This window comes from Triturus cristatus, chromosome 1_1, assembly GCF_964204655.1.
Source record: "Triturus cristatus chromosome 1_1, aTriCri1.1, whole genome shotgun sequence".
Taxonomy (NCBI): domain Eukaryota; kingdom Metazoa; phylum Chordata; class Amphibia; order Caudata; family Salamandridae; genus Triturus; species Triturus cristatus.
This window is the reverse complement of record NC_140579.1, coordinates 1,157,487,698-1,157,503,419: the sequence shown is the minus strand read 5'-3', so window position 1 is coordinate 1,157,503,419 and position 15,722 is coordinate 1,157,487,698. Positions and strand designations below refer to the sequence as shown.

General features: G+C 44.6%; 1 protein-coding gene across 3 annotated transcripts in view; it reads left to right on the top strand.

Moving 5' to 3' along the window:
• The window catches only part of LOC146871779 (uncharacterized), a 490,516-nt gene that overhangs the window by 1,031 nt on the left and 473,763 nt on the right, over nt 1-15,722 (top strand). The window lies entirely within an intron of this gene.

Below are 15,722 nucleotides of genomic sequence, written 5' to 3'. Positions count from 1 at the left end.
GACTGCACCTTATTAAGCTCAACAAAGCTGAAACTAGTCTGATAATGCTTATGTTCCCATTCAGAGGCTACATGGCTTCGAGGTTTGGGCTTGATTGTTCCTACTGGAACATGAATGATTTGCAGATAGTTGCTGCCTTTCTGGAGTGGCACAGTAGCAAAAAAACAATGGACTGTGACCCCAAACAATTGCCAGCAGACTTATGCAAACCATCTACCCATTGTTTTTGTTGTTTTAGAGTTACTGTCTAGCCTAACATGACTGAGTTCAGTTTGGGTTCTTCAAGAAGATTTTAGTTCTCCGTTTCATTCATTTTTTATTTATGAAGTTGTATACAGTGCAAATCAAGCACAGGGCCTTAAAAACAAGGATATATATATTAAAACAGTTTGTATCAATCAGTTACTCAATGGAGCCTATTCACAAAGGTACAATTAAATGTGAGTAAATCTACATATGTAAATTTACTCTTACACTTTGCATAAATCTACTACTTTTGGCAATTAGCCATTTCCAAGTGTATATTTACTCCAGCTTTTCAGATGTAGGTTATGATCTCTGCCACATTGGTGGGGCTCTCCGCCACCACTGTGGAAAATCTCCCTAAAGAACACAATTAAGAAAATGATTAAAGTTTATTATTTAAAAATATATATTTTTAGATGAGGAATTCTCAACCACCAATTGGGGCATGCTTCATCATTGATAACCACATCCCACCCAGGTAAGATGATACTACCGGGGAGTACTCAACCTCACTTGAGATGGAGTTCTTGATAAAACTTTTATTAGATAAAGATGGGATTCATATAATTCCCAAAAATCTACTGGGACAACCTTTATTAGGAGGTTCCTCAGATATTGTTAAAAACAATATGTACAATGATAATGGGTACAATGCCCCATTCATCCACTACAGAGCCAACATGTTTCTGCCCGCACTAGTGCCTGAAAGCAGGTCAGGGTCATTTGTCAGAGTTTTAAGAGGATCCCTTACTACGAACGGAGGTGTTCATTCATACGTGGAGAAAGGCGATTCCTACCTCCACTAATCTTCACTTTGGGAACTCTAGTATGGGTTTATTCCAGCTCCAAGGTCTGGTTGGAAAATAGTAATGCCTGTAGGGACACATTCGTCAAGGTACTTGTGAGTAATGATACATACATCCTTCTTCACCGTCAGCCAGAATGGAAACTGTTAAAAATGGGGGTCTCTAGTTGGCAATGGCTGGCCACTGTCCAAGTAGGGACCCTTCTTCCTAAGTCAGAGTAAGCAGCCTACACCCTTTGACAACCCATGCTCAACCATGTGGTAACGTAGCACGAGCAGTTAGGCTTATCTCAGAGGCAGTGTGTGAAGCATTTATGACCATACACAGTAATATAATGAGGAACACTACAAATGGACACCACTCAAGTAGTTATAGAAAATAGGTATATTTTATATAGACTTAATCACAAGACCAATAACAGTAAAAATCCACAATACTAGAAAAATATAATTACTTTTAGAAATGCTGCAAAAATAGTTCAAGGTGCATAAAATGATGTTCAGTTCAATGCAGTGGTCTCTGCGACCCTTTTACTCACAAAGTATCTGGATTCCGTAGCAAAGCAACAAAAATGTTGCTATGGAGTTGTAGCGATAAATGTCCTCACGCTAACCAGCGATGCGTTGAATCCTTACCGCAAGGGAGGATGATGCGCTGGGTTGCGGGCAGGAGAAAGCGACAAACTTCTTCACGCTAAGCCGGTGATGCGATAAAATCCTTGCCGCGAAGGGAGGATGATGCACCGAGCCTGTTGCGTGTGCGATCTTGCTTGCGATGAAAGAAAAATGGCGCTTCGCGAGGGATCGACGATCCGGATGCGATGCGGGGAAAATGGTGAACGCTCGGCGTCCGCGCTGCAATGAGCTTGCTGCGATGATTTGGGGTTAGCGAGCGCTTTGGGGCCCGCTAACAAGCAATGCGACAATCTTCCTGATAGCGGGCGTTTTCAGGCCCGCAGTCAGGTGCTGCGACGAACTTAGGGATAGCAGGCGTTTTCAGGCCCGCTAACGGATGATGCGATAATCTTCGGGGTTAGCGAGCGCTCGGCGAGAGCTGAGCGATTTTTCTCACGCTCACCAGCTGCAGCGGCTCGCTAACGGGGGTTAGCGTCGATTTTCAGCACTCTCTTCTCAGCAGAAGAACTGGAGGCCCTGGAACTCACAGGAGCCTCACCTGCAGATAGAAATCCTCGCTGGGAGGAAACAGGAGGCTGGTGGTGGAGTCTGATGTGCCTGAGACTCCTGCAGGAGGCTAGCTCTCTTCTAGCCCTTGGGTGATTGCTGTAGCCACAAAATAAAAGTTCCTTCAAAGTCCTTTTCCTCTTCTTCCAAGTCCAGTAGTAACCACTGCAGGCAGGTCCAAAAAACAGCACACAAGCACAAGGACAGTTCTTCTCCTGCAGATTCCTGTAGTTACACGGATAGAGGTTCTTCTTGTTGTCCAGGAGCAATACAATTTGTAGGGGTTTGGGCACAAATACTTATACCCCCAAAGTCTTTGTTCTTAGGAGTCACAAGTCTCTGAACCCAGCCAGAACCAGTTCTGCCCAGCCCTGGAGCACTTTGTTTACCAGGCTGCATCCTTCCTTTCAGAAAGAGGGGGTCTGCCTTCAGACGCACAGTGGGAGGTGGAGCCAGCATTCACCTTGCCAGGCACAGCCCTATTCAAGTGCAGGAGCTACCCCTCCCCTCACTCCAAGGCAGATCTCTCTATTCAACCCAGGTCTGACTCAGCCTGCCCTGTCCCTCCAAAACCAGACAGCCAATACACATAATAGCAGAGCACACTGGAAGGCTTAGGCAAGAAAGTACCTATACTCCTAAAAGTGGTAGTTTCAAACACAGAATATAAAAATAACCTTCACTAAAAGATGTATTCTAATATTCTGAGCTCAGGCATACTAGATTTGTTTTTCTACCATGTTCTGTGGGTCAGTTAGGACTAGAATGTAATAGCCCTGACCTCCGATTCTGGCCTATGGAGAACAGGTAGCCTTACAGTAGTGAAAAACGAAATTGGGTGTAATTCACTACTAGGACATGCTACACACATCAGGGCATGTCCTACCTTACACATACCATGCGCCCTATCATAAAGGGGGCTTACAGGATGCCAAGGGAAGGTTTAGGGGCTGGGAAGTGGGTGCACTTCACAGCCAAGATGGCAGTTCGGGACTGCACGCAGACACTGCAGTGGCAGGTCTGAGACACACTTTATAAGCTGCTTCTGAGGGTGGCACAAACCAGTGCTGCAGGCCCACCAGCAGCATTCGGTTTACCAGCCCTGGGCACACATGGGCCATGCTACTAGGGACTAACAGGTAAACCAAATAAGCCAATCATGGATGTACCAATTCACATGTCATCTTTACAAAGGGAGCATTCGCGCTGTGGCACTGAATGGCAGTGGCACAGCGCCCAGAGCATCTATAACCAGCAAAAACAGAGGAGACACAGCGAAAAATGGAAGGGAGACTCACGCCAATGGTGCCAGGTCTAACAGAAACCATATCAGCAGCTGTAATGGCAACCATTACACAACTGGTGGTGGAAAAGGATGTAGGTATCATTCATGAATGGTATTCCATTTAGGTTTGCCATGAGGTATTTTTAGAATTATCTGGATCCCATCTTTCTTCAGTAAAAAGCTTTATCAAGAACTTCCCCTTGAGTGAGGTCAAGTCCGCCCTGACAGTATCATTTTATCAGAGTGGGATGAAGTTGCCAATAATGACACATGCCACAATAAGTGAGTGAGTCTTCCTCACACAATAGGATTGGCTTTAGGGTTTAGATGGAGCTTACATATAAATGATTTTCTTATTTTCCACCGTACCGTTAGTGTTTCTGTGTTTTGGATAGGAGACTGTGCAACGTTTATACCTCTCTTTCTCTTGTTTTGTTAAACATGTGTTAACTTATTTTAAGTCCCTGCCTCCATTATTTTCTATGAGGTGTGTTGCAATACCTGTGAGTGGCCTTGTGTAGGGCTAGACTTACTCCAAGGTTTGGCTCGTGTACACTTACTACTGTTTTGTTACCTTTTGGGCAGTAGCAACTTTAGAAGTGGAGTTTGTGAATGACAATGGTCTTACTCTTTTATGGACGATATTTGTATTAGCATGCCCCTCCCTGAACCCTTCCTTGTCCCTCCCTCAAGCCCTCTCATTTGATGGTAGATATTTCCTATTTTCCCACAACTCCCCTAGTCTGTACCATATTCACTTCCAAATAGTAAACTTTCTTGTGCAGGGATCTCCCCGTAGAAAATATACAAAAGGTGGAGGTAGATATTTCCGTCTGCAGGTTTGTGAAGAGCATTTTGTAGTAAGTAGTACTAGTGTAATACTACTTTATGTACTACAATCTGTAGTATGTGAACCAAGCCCACAGTGTTTTGAAAAACACTAAAAGGAAAACTTCTATAATAAAACAATAATGTCTACCAGTTCCTCCAGATAGCATAGTAAAGAAAACAATACAGTATCAGAAAGGAAGAATAATACAGAAGCAGCACAACACAAGCAACAACGCAATAACACATATACATTATATACAAATGTTAAATTGTAGGTCAGAGTCATTTGACCAAAAGTAATTATCTCCAGTTTGGATGTGATATTGGAACAGAAGACATTTAATGCCCTCCTTGTTGAGAGATGATCTCCAGAAGGTTAACCCATCTGGTCCAAGGGTTCATTAATACTGCCTATATGTCTTCTCCTTTCACGTTTCCTTGTTCAGTTTCTGCTGTTCTTAATAAGGCCCCGTGCACGTACACCGCTCCTCCTCTCTCTCCCGAGCAGCCGCTGTGTATTTTTAGGTCTCAACTAGCGACGCAGCGCATGCGCTGCACGCTTGTTAGGTCTCGCCCAGCGACGCAGCGCATGTGCTGCTCGCTTGCGAGATCTAATGTCGTCGATTTAGCTTCCGAAGCGGAGGTGGAAGCTCCACCCATGCTTCTGATTGGCACGGCTCCCAAATGCGTGCTTTGCATTGGAAGGGAGGCATGTTTTGTTCCCTCCCTGTCTCCTGCTCGCTGTGCCTGCCCGGACAGGAGATGTGCATGGGTACCATCGCGCGCTTCCGCTCTCTTTTGCATTGTATTCTGCCGAGTCCCCCGGCCGTCTCTTTTGATTACGGCAGTGATTATTCACTTTCTTTTCTGTGTTTCAGCAGAACACGTGCATAGCGTGCTTTCACTTTCTTTACTCCCCAAGAGATTACGGCGTTTCAGCAGAACGCGCGCATGGCGTGCACACAGATTCTAACACTGTCTGCGCCACTGCAAGGAATCTGCTTAGGGAAAAGGGAATAAAAACGGTACGCAAATATGGAGCGGTGCAAAGGGAAACATGTTTTATGTTTGAGTGGCTCTCTGTGGGCTGGTGCATACTCTGGTGTTCACGTGCGTATTCTGTGTATAAACGCACGACCAGGAATGGCGCCATGTTTAGGAGGCAGCAGCATGCTGCTCGGCCACAGAGACGGCTCTGCCATCGATTTGCCGTTTCAGTGTTTCACACATAAATATGGATTTGTTTCACACATAAATACGTATTTGCCACTTAATCGTGTTGCATAATCGGTAGATTTTAACAAAAAAAAATTGTATCTTGCTCAAACGGGTCAAAAGTTAACTAAAGATGCAGTGACATGAGTTGGCAAGCAGCGGAAGGGCTTTTGCAAAGGATGACAGGTCACCTTTTTTGTTTCTTAGTGATGTATTTGGGTGTTAAACTGACATCTGTGAGGTGAAACTGCGTTGACGTGTAAAAATAAAAAAACATAAGGAAGTAATACTATCAGAAACTGCGCCGTGTTATGACACATAATTTGCCTTTGTTGCGGCTTAATTTAGTTAACCCTGCCGCATATTTTCAGAGGCCCTACCGCTATGGGAAGTGTTGGGCTTTGTACATGAGGTTCATATGTGCTTTAAATATGGTGTTGCTGCAGCGCTACAAACACGAGGCATTAAGGAATCACGTGAGATACATGCCATTGCAATTATGGATACCTATGCTTTTATTTAGCATATAGCTATAGTTATGCGCATTGAAAGGGTCAGATTTAGAATGCTATCCAGAATCCAAGATGGATAAATACATTTTTTTTTGCTGAAAGTGGGCTCAGTGTCTGTTCTCAAATGTGAGATTTATTGAAGGAGGGTTGAGGTCGAGGGAGAGCCAGCCTGGAACAGAGCTCAGGTTTGGTGGCAGACACAGAGTTGTGAGGAAGAATAGGGGGCCTGTGTTGTGAATAGCAGGGTGTGCTATGCACATTGCTTTGAATGAGTGATTCGTCTAGCCGCAGGAAGCCACTGCAGAGACTTTAGGAGCAGGTGAAATGTGACAACTAAAAATAAGTAGGTTTTTTTGCAGCTGCGTTCTGAATTCTAATTTCCCAGTCACATTGACAGGGGCTCCAAAGTTTATGCCATTGAACAAGTGATTTTTTTTAAATATATTAAATAGCTGGCAATTGATCAGTAAATGGAAGCATATTTGGTCCGATTCACTGAGATTCAGCAAGCATTTTCACTCGCTGATCAGAATAGACCATTCCCCAGATTAAACTGTAGAAATTCTGGCATAAAGGGCCGGGTGGAGGGGTGAGGGGGCACTTATAGGATTACTGAAAAATCAATGAAAGATTCACTTGTAAGAAAAAAAAGTAACAAAGTAAAAAAGTACGTTGTAAGCGGTTGTAAAGAAAAATGTATTCCTTTATGTTTTATAGTTGAGTTGGGGAGAAAATAACATTCAGCTCATTAAATCCACATAATGTTGGGACGTCATCAAATGTACCAACATTATGTGAATTTAATGAGCTGATTTCATGTTGCAATGTTTGAATGATATGAAAAATGACATATAATATAATGCAGCAGCAAGGCATGGGCTGCAATGGTATAAAGGTAAAAACAAATGTAGGACAACCAGCCGTGATCAAAACTGAATAGTCAAAACTCATTTGCTTAGTATCCATGAGAACAGTGAAAAAAAGACTGTTATAAAACCACTTTGAAGTGCCTCTTTTCTTTGTTAAAACAAACATCTGCAATGCAATAGGTCTCGCATTTACACGAGTTTTATTTATGTTTAAAAAACGAAAACAAAAATAAAAGGCTTTATTTTCAATGTCAATAGGTCAAACTTGCGTAAATGCAAGACCTATTGCATTGCAAATGCTTGTTGTTCTCGTGTCTGACATCAAAGGTTCAGTAAATACATACAGCCCTCTCTGTCCTGTGACAGCTGCGTCCCTAGTCTTTGCACAGCAGACGTAGCTGGTGTCTGATACGGCAAAAACACGGAGATCGAGTTCTCAGCCTGACCTACAGCAACCACAGTTGTGAGCAAGTGGCGATGGCTCTCCAAAGCCACCTAGTGGCTGACAGTCTCGTGCCAGTGACACACACAAAGGTGGGGCTGGGTCTGGAGCATCAAAGTCACTTTCAGCTGCCAGTGACGCTGCCCTCCCGGACTCCACGGACATCAACTTGGCTTTTTTAGGTCTCGACTAGGCAGTGAGCATGAGCTGCTCTAGGAGGGCCTTTAGCCGTTGGTCTGCTCCTTTTCAAGCACACTCGTGCTTGTGCTGGCATCCACCTTGCGGGAGCGAGCAGCGGCGCGCATTCTAAATGAAATTGAAAGCATATGGCTTTGGCGCCGCCGCTGCTTGCTCCCGCAAGGCGGAGGCCAGCACAAGCACGAGTGTGCTTTCTGCTTGTTTGCGTTCCAGCATTAGTTATTCACAGTGATTAAACACAGCGCGGGCCGCGCTTTTTTTTTTTTTCATTCCCCCCTCACTCTCTTTCTCTTTCGCTCGCACTCTCTCTTTCGCTCTCTCTCTTTATTGTCGCAGGTCGCATTTCGCACAGAGACAGCAATTTGTCTCACAATGTTCTTTGTAACGACAATTAACAATAGCCTCTCCAAAGTGTTCCATCACATTCCATGTTACTGCACTGCATTATGTTTGCATGTCACTTTCCTACTACTGGCTGCGGGGCCTAAAATGCTTGAATAACTCAAGTAGTGGCAGTACTTTATCTGTTATGATTTCAAAATAACAATCAACAATTGCTTCCATTTATGGAGGAAAGATACCATAGCGCCAACCACAGAGAAATTACCAGGGATCGTCCATGTCCACCACCACGTCCACCACCACCACCACGTCCACCAACACGTCCACCACCACCAACATGTCCACCACCACCACCATGTCCCCCACCACCACATCCAACACCACCAACACGTCCACCACCACGTCCACCACCACGTCCACCACTACCACCACCATGTCCACCGCCAACACCACCACCATGTCCACCACCAACACGTCCACCACCACCATGTCCATCCCCACCACGTCCACCACGTCCACCACCACTACCACCACCACATCCACCACCACATCCACCACCATGTCCACTACCACCACGTTCACTACAACCACCACCATGTCCACCACCACATCCACCTCCACCACGTCCACCACCACCACATCCACCACCACGTCCACTACCACCACAATGTTCACCACCACATCCACCACCATCACCACGTCCGCCACCACGTCCACCACCACGTCCACCACCACCACCACCATGTCACCACATCCACCACCACATCCACCACCATGTCCACCACCACGTCCACCACCACCATGTTCACCACCACCACATCCACGACCAACACATCCACCACCACTACCACGTCCACCCACCAAGTCCACCACCACTATGTCCTGCACCACCACCACATCCACCACCACCATGTCCACCACCACCATGTCCACCACCACATCCACCACCACATCCACCACATCCACCACCATGTCCATCACCACCACCATGACCACCATGTCCACCACCACCACATCTATGTCCACCACCAAGTCCACCACCACCACCAAGTCCACCACCAAGTCCACCACCACCACCAAGTCCACCACCACCACCATGTCCACCACCACCCCCATGTCCACTACATCACCACATTGGAGGATTTTCAGTGGGTTTCTGTACATTTTGCCTGCGACATTTATCTGCAGTTTCCAGACATTTGAAATAATCCCTGCTTGAAGGTCTTCTTATTTGTCCACGTATTGGCAGCAGACAGCATCAAAGCAACAGTGGTACCTTGAAAGGTCAAACATGAAACCATCTGTTTTCTAACTCCATGGACTTTTTCACATGTTATTTATATGAACTTTCCACGCTTCTTTTTGAAGTGGACGGGAAGCTGTATCTTTTATTTTTAAAAGTCCCAAAAAAGTAAAGATCCCCTTATGAGTGACAGTGGCAGCCATGTTTGCTACCCTAGTTTAACAAACAATGGGTTGACCCTGTGTCCCTCAGAACCTGGGTATGTATAAGTAAACAAACCCAGCGTGACTACCCAATGAAGCACACTATGGGTTGAAACGTCGACGACCACGCGAGGCCCAGATTGACCAAGGCTCTGCACATTAAAAGAAGCAATATTCGCTAACAGCCATTGGTTTTACATAATTATCTGGCCTATCCCCCACATGTACATAAACTTTGATCACTCTGTATATATTGCACACTCGTTGAGCACTGAGCACATATGTCACATGATCACCATTTACGTGTACTTATTTCACCGTATGTTGACAACCTTTGATCTACTACATATGTGAATATATATGAATGATTTAATTTTGATAAAACATAAACAGTAGACAGTATTTTGAGTCACGTTTTTCATTTGTTCTTAAAGTTTTCCTGTGTTCAGACGTTTGAGATACTGATGCTATAAATTGAAACTTTAACACATATATGACATGTTTGATACCCTAGCAGACATCTTTTTCAGCGCAGTTTCCCAGTTTCCCAAACATGTGGCTACTTTTGCTTACTTGACGATTGTATTTGTCAGTCATATTTGTTTACACCAGTGCCACGCTTTTTACTGCAGCGGCTGTATTAGTTAACATAGTAACCATGTCTGTTTACACAACAGACATTCTTGTTACCACAAAAGCCATGTTACTTTATGGAACAACATTTTTAATATAGATATTACGTTTGCAATTGAAGCGCCCACAATTGCTAACAAAAAATACAGCTAGAGTCCAAATGAAGGAGACAGAGCCGGAAGAAGGATCCAGGAACAGATGTGAACACTGGATCATGCATCGCCCACAGCGCTTGGGCCCCCCTGGGCTGCTGATCTTCAATCAATCAATCAGTATATTTGTATAGCACTTCTCACCCATGAGGGTATCTAGTTGCTGGCAGGATCCAGTTGATTAACTGAATAGGCAGGTCTTCTGGAACTTATGAAACTCTGAAAGAGATGGGGAGGTCCATAGATGAAAGGGTAGCTCGATCCATGTTTTTGCTGCCAGATAGGAGACGGAGTGACATCAGCATCTGCTACATCGGATGAGGCGGGTGAGGGTTAGAAAAAGGAACATGGAGCGGAGGTATCTGGTGGGCTGATGGAAGTTCAGGCGGCAGTTCAAGTAAGCAGATCCGCAGTTGTGTAGGGCCTTGTATGCATGGGTCAGTAGCTTGAACTAGCATCTTTTGTGTGCAAGGAACTAGTGGAGTTCCCTGAGGTAGGAGGTGGTGTGGTCTGTAGTTGTCAGAGGAAGTGAGCTACGATCCATGCGTAGAGAGCGTTGCTGTAGTCCACTCGACTGAAGATGAAGGTCTGGTTGATGGTAAACCTGGAGCTATGAAGTAGGCATTTTAATATCTTACGAAGGATTCAGAGGATAAAGAAGCAGGAGGAGGAGACAGAGTTGACCTGAGTCTTCATGGTTAGCTTGTTGTCCAGAATGAGGCTTAGGTTCCTAACATGGTCAGTGGGGGTAAAAGTAGATCAGAGTTCTGAGAGCCACCAGGATGTATCCCATGGGGAGCTTTTGTTTCCAAAAACCAGTACCTGTGCCTTGTCAGGGCTGAGCTTCAGGAAGTTGGCGACAGTTGTCATGCAGTTGTGGAAGTTGGTCATGGTGGTGTCTTCGGACAGGGAGAGGTTGAGTTGTGTGTCGTACAATATGATGTTGTGTCTGTGGGCATTGCCGATCCTTGCCAGAGGTGTCATATAAGTGTTGAAGAGGGTGAGGCTGAGTGAGGATCCTTGAGGTACTCCACAGATGATTTCCTTGGGTTCAGATGTGAAGGGGGAGGCAGATTCTTTGCGTTTTCCAGCATACGAAGGAGGCGATCCACCTGAGAGCGGCTCCTTGGATGCTTATTTGTGCAGCCTTGTGATGAGTATGTGGTGGGAGACAGTATTGGCGAGAGGTCTAGGAGGATCAGAGCTGCAGTCTCTCCTCAGTTGAGTGGGGCTTGGATGCCATTGGTAGCCGAATTGATGGCTGTCTCTGTGCTGTGGTTGCTGCAGAATCCAGATTGGGAGTAGTCGAGTAGGAGGTTCCATTCCAGATGTGAGGAGAGTTGTTGGTTCACGACTTTTTCTAATACTTTGGCCGGGAACTGGAACAGGGAGATTGGTCAGTAGTTGCTGAGTTCGCTGGCGTCTGCCGATGGATTCTTTAGTGGGTGTTGACTTCTGCGTGTTTCCAGTCCTTGGGGAAGGTGGCCGTGGCAACTGAGGTGTTGAACAAGGTGGTGAGTATGTGGCTACTTCTGGCTTCACCTAGGCTGAATATGTGGTTTGGGCATGGGTTGGTTAGGGCTCCTGAGTGGACCGAGTTCATGGTAGAGGCGGAGTCCTGTGGGGTGAGCTGGCTCCATTCATTTGGCTGGATGTCTTTGGCGGTAGCAGTTGTTGTGTGTTGCTTGAAGAAGTCAGTTGCCTTGGCATGGAAGTTTCTGTAGATGTTGGCGATCTTGTCGTGGAAGAAGTTTGCAAGGTTGTCACAGAGGTCCTGTGAAGGGGTCATGTTGTTTGTTTCAGCTGGGGTGTTGGGGAATTCTTTGTCGATGTTGAAGAATCCTTTGCTGTTTCTGGAGCTTGATTTAATGCATAAGGCTAAGGCCTTTTTCTCCGATTCTCTCAACTGTCTGTGGTAGAAGTTGAGGGCTGTCTTGAAGGTGGTCTTGTCAGTAGCAACTTTGCTGGCATGCCATCTCCTTTCCAGTTGTTTACAGTGTCATTTAGACAGTTCTGAGGTCTTCAGTGTTCCACCTAGCCTGGTTTGTGGACCTTCTGAGGGTGTTGTTGCCGATGGGAGCGACATTGTCAGTGCAGTTTGTGATCCAATTATTGACATTACTGACGTTCTGGTCTAGGTTGTTGGAGAAGGTGGGGTGGGTGGTGTTGAGGGCATTGGTCCATGTATCCCTTTAAAACTCTGATCCAGCGGCAGTGGGGGGGGCTTTGGGCAGACTGAGGAGGATGTCTGTGAGCTGGTGATGTTGAAGTAGACGATGGAGTGGCTGACTTTATGTGGTGTGGCTGTACCTGATGAGGTCGTAAGCCACCTCTGATCTTCGGACTGAAAGTCTGTCAATGTGTGTGGCATTCAGCACCTTGTACTTTGCCGGCCCACCCCCGCCCCTTCGTTTTCGTTACGTCTCCTTCCATGAGTTTCTGTGAAACGTCAACATAAGGAATAAGTCATGCAAATGATACATTTGGGACAAACCTTAGCAGGAACCTGTGAACATAGATTCTCAGGCTGCATTTTTACATATTTCACTGCCATGAGTTCTGTATAAATCAATGATTCCATAAATCACAGGCTGGTGGACAGTTAAAAAGAAAAGTCATAAAAATCTCTGTGAGAAGCTATCAGAGCTTGCACACTATAGTCTCTAAGAAGGTATGCCTGTCTCAGAGTGGGTATACTACTAGAATATCATGTTTTAAATATTGTGCAACCAAAATATCTTAACGACACTATCGACCACCAAAGTATTGTGAAGATAAGTATATATAGTTAAGTACAGATTTACTCTACTTAACTCTATATAAATGGACCTTGAAACTACAAATAGTCAATATTCTGGCAACAATATTTTTGGTGCTCATTATTCTGACCTACAACCCTCGGGGTGCTTGTGTAGGATACAATGCAAGACTACAGACTGGATGTTAAGCAGAGCAGTAAAATGTATGTATTCCATGAGCTATGCAACAGTCAAGATAATTTAAATGGCCAAATGGTATAATCAAGTAGTTCCCATTTGTGATTTTTCCTTTCCCCACAGCATGTCATGCCCATGCAAGCAATCTCCTCCTGGAACCATCTGGCCCATTCTTGTGAGTGCTTCAAAGTAAACTCCTGGTCCTGATGATGACCTTTAATTTATATCGGATGTCAAAACACCATAGATTCACATACATTTAGAGCCAGATGTACGACCATTACGTTTAGCAAGTCACAAATCAACCAAAATTGTGACTCGCAATTTGCGACTCGCTAAACTCAATGTACAACAGTGTCTCAGACACTGTTTGCGATTCCCAATGGGGTCGCAAATTGCATGGCTAATGAACAGTAATGAGGCTGTCGCAATTTGCGACCCCATTGGGAATGGCTAGCACTCCCAGGGATGGTGGCTTGCTGGTGTCAGCAGACCACCATGTCTGTGACTGCTTTTTAATAAAGCAGTTTTTTTTTAAATGCAGTCTGTTTTCCTTAGAGGAAAACGGGATGCATTTAAAAAATAAAGATGATACTTTTCAGTTGAATTTTTTAAGGGCAAGCAGTGGTCCCTGGGACCACTGCCTGCTCTTAAAAAATATCTGCTAACCCATTCACAAAGGGGAAGGGGTCCCCTGGGGAGCCCTTCCCTTTTGCAAGTGGCTTACCACACTTTTTTTAAAGGGTGGTAAACTGCGAATGTTTTGCAACCACAAATGCAGTCACAAAACAATCATACATAGGTTTGAGACTCGCTATTAGGAAGGGACGCCCTTGCCATGCCCCTTCCTAATAGCGAGTCACTAACCATATTTTGCGAGTCGCTAATAGGTTAGTGACTCTCAAAATAAGGTTAGTGCATTGGTCAGACTTTTTTGCGGTCGCAAAGTGGCCAAATTTACCTTTGCGACCTCAAAAAACAGTTGTACATCTGCCCCTTAGACTCATTTACCATGTTAACCTGTCTGTTTCATGGAGTCCTTAGTCAGTTATTCATCAGTATAAAGTCAGGTCACTTCCTCACGTTTGTCACAGTGTCTGATCACTTTTCATTATTGGTACTGAATAAATACTTTCATTATTTATTCAAATGTATTCATCCAGTGTGACCTGGAATAACTTTGTGGTATTAAGTACATTCTGGATGATTTACACATCCATTAATTTATGAATATTTATTTAAACGAGTCCACAGTGAACCACTATTTTCACTCTACTGTAATTTACCATTGGCTCCTGATTGGCATATCAGTTAAACCTTATGTTAGTTTACCAGCATTTCACAGTAGTTCACTCAATGGTACCAGTATCTGAACTCTTACGTCTGGATCTGGTAATAGAGAAAAGATGGCCTGCACTGTAGCACCAGAACTCTTAAGTCTGGGTCTGGTACCAGAGAGAGGCTGGCCTGCATTGCTATACCGAACCCAGGGCTGGCTTTTGAAAAAACTCTCTTTACAATGAGATTGTGGCAGCAAGTAAACACTAGGCGATAGATAGTGGCATTTGTCAAAAAAGAGCAGCATTCAAACAGGCCTTTGACCTGCAATGTGGATGTATATATGGAGCTAATTATATCAATATAGGGGCCTCGAGGAAGATCCTAACACATAGGGGTTTGAAACAAAGGTGTGTGTTGGCCCCCCACCTATTCAATCTGTTCTAGGTTGCCTTAGCACAAAGGTTGGATCGGACCAACACTCACGCTCCCCATCTAGGGTCTTTATCCCTGTCGCACCTCTCATATGCTGATGATGTGGTACTAATGAGCCTAACACAGGTCGGCGTCCAGAGGGCGCTAACAGAAACGCAGGATTTTGTTACAATTAATACATTGGAAATCAACACAAGTAAATCAAAAACCATGCTGATCCAAAAAAGACCGAGCCGCAAACTCAAGATCTGGTTGAATTGGAAGATGCTGGAGGAAGTCTCAAGCTACAAATACTAAGGAGTCTTCCTAGATAACAGATTCAACCAACTAGCTCAGAGGAATTATACAGGAAAAAGGGCTGGTGCCCTGACATCCGCTTTCAGCACTCTAGCAAGAAAGCTGGAATGCCCGTCTTTTAAACCTCTGCTAACAGTGGTGGCAGCAAGGCTATTGCCAACACTATTCTATGGTAGTATCACTTAATTTGGAAAAGACTGCACAATTTTAAGCAAACTGCTAGTCACCATCTACAAACGAACCTTCCAGTTGCGAAAAGAGCACCACCAGCACAAGTGCAGATGGAATTTGGATTAATTAACAAATCACTAGGAAGGAAGTATTCAATTGTAAAAAGCTGGTACTAAATAAAAATTATCCAAGAACATTCACAAATCAGTGAAGCACTTTAGTAAGAAGTTGAAAATGATAGAAAATCCTCATGCAACAAATATCTAAACAAAGCTCTCAAACCACCAAGACAGGAGACCTGTAGAATAAAAACCTCTTTACCAGGATGTAGACAAATCAGCAACAAAATAGGAAGACTTCTATCGCTGGCGGAAGATAAAAACACATTTAGCAGGCGAACACATGCATGCATGGTAATTAACAACTATGACTTGTTAAAACCATCAC